This window comes from Triticum dicoccoides, chromosome 5A (assembly GCF_002162155.2).
Source record: "Triticum dicoccoides isolate Atlit2015 ecotype Zavitan chromosome 5A, WEW_v2.0, whole genome shotgun sequence".
Lineage (NCBI taxonomy): Eukaryota > Viridiplantae > Streptophyta > Magnoliopsida > Poales > Poaceae > Triticum > Triticum dicoccoides.
The window spans coordinates 242,590,746-242,593,787 of record NC_041388.1 but is presented as its reverse complement, the minus strand read 5'-3'; positions in this window follow the sequence as shown (position 1 = coordinate 242,593,787).

Below are 3,042 nucleotides of genomic sequence, written 5' to 3'. Positions count from 1 at the left end.
TTTCTGACATCTGGGTCCCATGCCATTGTCAACGTAGTCAATAAACGAGAGAATTGCACAACGAGCGGCTGACACCAGGGACCCAGCAGCTCGCCTAGTTATTTTTGTTTTGGGTTAATTTGATAAATGCCACTCCAAATCTGGTGTATCCGAGAAATGCCACTGCAATTTCCAAACTTTGGAAAATGCCATTTCTAGTGGCATTTTTCGAAGTCTGAAGTGGCGTTTTTCAAAGTTTGCAAACTGAAGTGGCGTTTTTCAAAGTTTGAAAAAATTGCAGTGGCATTTTTCAAAGTTTGGAAATTGCAGTGGCATTTTTATGAATCGCCATAATTGGAGTGGTATTTATCTAATTTGTTTTTGAGACGAAAGCAGGGTGTCAACTGGGCTATGCGGGACACTCTCGCCTGTCTAGACAGCCTTTTCTTTTATGTTTACCACAGACTAGCCCAGTAGTTTTTTTTTCTTTCTGAAAATGGCTAGCCCAGTTCTTTCGTGATTTGTCAAGTAAGTCGCTTTATCAGGCCTGTTGGGCTGCAAATCTTTCAAGACGAGGAGAGCTTCATTCGGCTGGCCGAGAAAATGGCCTATCAGTAATGAGAAATGGGTTGTACATTTTTAAAACACATCAAACCGGCAATTACTTTCAAATATCTTTTTTTCATTTCGAGATTTTAAATTGCATTGATTTTTATGCATGGACAATTTATTGGATTTTATATTGATATACATTTATTTTTAAAATCAGTCTGAGTGTGACTCGAAATTTCGGGATTAAAGACAGTTCAGACCGCACCGACATATACAAAATTTCGTATAATTTTTTAACCGTGGCCACAATATGGGCTGTAATGCTAACATAAAGAATATGGGCTCCAAAAAACCCCATAAGAATTAGCAAATGGACTGTAAATTATTTGAAATAATGGCAGATGGGTTGTATGCTGTTTTCCACAGATTTGAGGCTTTCCACAGATGGCCTGTATACTGTTGGATGTCCATCCAACGCCCGTCGTGCTTATTCAATCTCTGCTCTTCCTGCTCCAGCCGCTCAAACAAGCGCCGGCGGGACTGTCTGCTCTCTCCTTCCCGTGGCCGGCTGTGCTGCCGCGCAGGCCTCACCGCCCCACCGCACTCCCATCGCTGGCCTAGCCATCCCTCTACTCACCACACCTGCTGTTATTCTCCGGCAACGGCAGACGAACCAGTAAACCCTCGTACAGTCGTACTCCCCTCCGCGTGGGAAACAAAAACAACGGTCGAGTCTTCCCTGCCTCCGTGTCGTTCCCTTCCTAGGCCTCGTCGTCGTCCACCGCCCTGGTGCTCTCGACGTGGCATGGTCAGCGTGGTCAATGACCGACATGCATCTAAAGTGGACTGTATGTGGAGAGGCTGACAGCTGGGTCCATGGCCGCACGCAAGGAAATGCCTCCTTATTACGCGCAAAATAATGATTTCCTCCACCTGACATCTGGGACCCACCGAAACGGCCTCTGTATTTCATGAAAAAAATTTACCGCCGCTGACAGCTCGGACCCACCAGCTATATCTTCGCACGCAAGGAAGTGCCTCCTTATTACGCACAAAAAAATGAATACTCCTCCTACTAGCTGGGACCCAGTATAGTGGGCCTACTAAGTTGACGGGGACGAAGGGCTTTGTCAACTAAGTCAATATGCATGATTCTAGCTCGACTGACCGTACGATGTCCATCCAACGGTCGTAGTGCTTCTTCAACCTCTGGTCTTCTTGCTCCAGCCACCCAAAGCAGCGCCGGTCGTGCCGCCTGCTCCTGCCTCCTGTGGCCGGCTCTGCTTCCGCAGAGGCCTCACCGCCCCCATACTACTCCCACCGCTGGCCAGGCCATCCCTCCACTCCACTCACCCACACCCCCTGTTATTCTGCAGCGACGGCAGCGCAGCCGAACTAGTGAACCCTTGTACTCCTCTCCGCGTGGGCATCCACTGCCGCGTCTTCCCCGGCTCCGCGACATCCCCTTCCTAGGCCTCGCCGTCATCCACCGCCATGGTGCTGTCGGCACGGCGTGGTCAATGTGGTCAACGACCGAATTCCATTGGAAGAATACTGTACGTGGAGAGGCTGACAGCTGGGTCCACGGTAGCCGCAAGGAAGTGCCTCCTTATTACGCGGAAAATAATTATTCCTCCACCTCATAGCAGGGACCCACCGGATGCCCACCAGTATATCGCGAAAAAATGTTTGCCCTTGACTGCTGGGACCCACCCGACGGGCCACCGTATTTCGCAAAAAAAATGTTCCCCCTGCTGTCAGCTCGGACCCACCGGAAGTGCCTCCTTATTATGCACAAAAAAATGAATACCCCCTGCTAGCTGGGACCCACCTTAGTGGCAAGCTGACTTGTGGGCCTACTAAGTTGACGGGGATGGAAGGCTTTGTCAACTTATTCAATATGCATGATTCTAGCTCCAGTGACCGTACGATGTCCATCCAACGGCCGTAGTGCTTCTTCAACCTCTGGTCTTCTTGCTCCAGCCGCCCAAACCAGCGCCGGTCGTGCCTCGTGCTCCTGCCTCCCGTGGCCGGCTGCGATGCGGCGGAGGCCTCACCGCCCCCTACTACTCCCACCGATGGCCAGGCCATCCCTCTACTCACCCACACCCCCTGTTATTCTGCGGCGACGGCAGCCTCACACCGCAGCGAACCAGTGAACCCTCGTACTCCTCTACGCGTGGGCATCCACTGCCGCGTCTTCCCCGGCTCCGCGTCGTCCCCTTCCTAGGCCTCGCCATCGTCCACCACCCTGGTGCTCTCGGCACGGCGTGGTCAACATGGTCAAGGAACGACTTCCATCGGACGTGGACTGTACGTGGAGAGGCTGATAGCTGGGTCCACGGCCGCAGCAAGGAAGTGCCTCCTTATTACGTGCAAAATAATTATTCCTCCACCTGACAGCAGGGACCCATCGGACAGGCCACCAGTATTTTGCGAAAAAAATCTTTTCCCCCTGACTGTTGGGACCCACCGGACAGGCCACCGTATTTCACGAAAAAAACGTCCCCC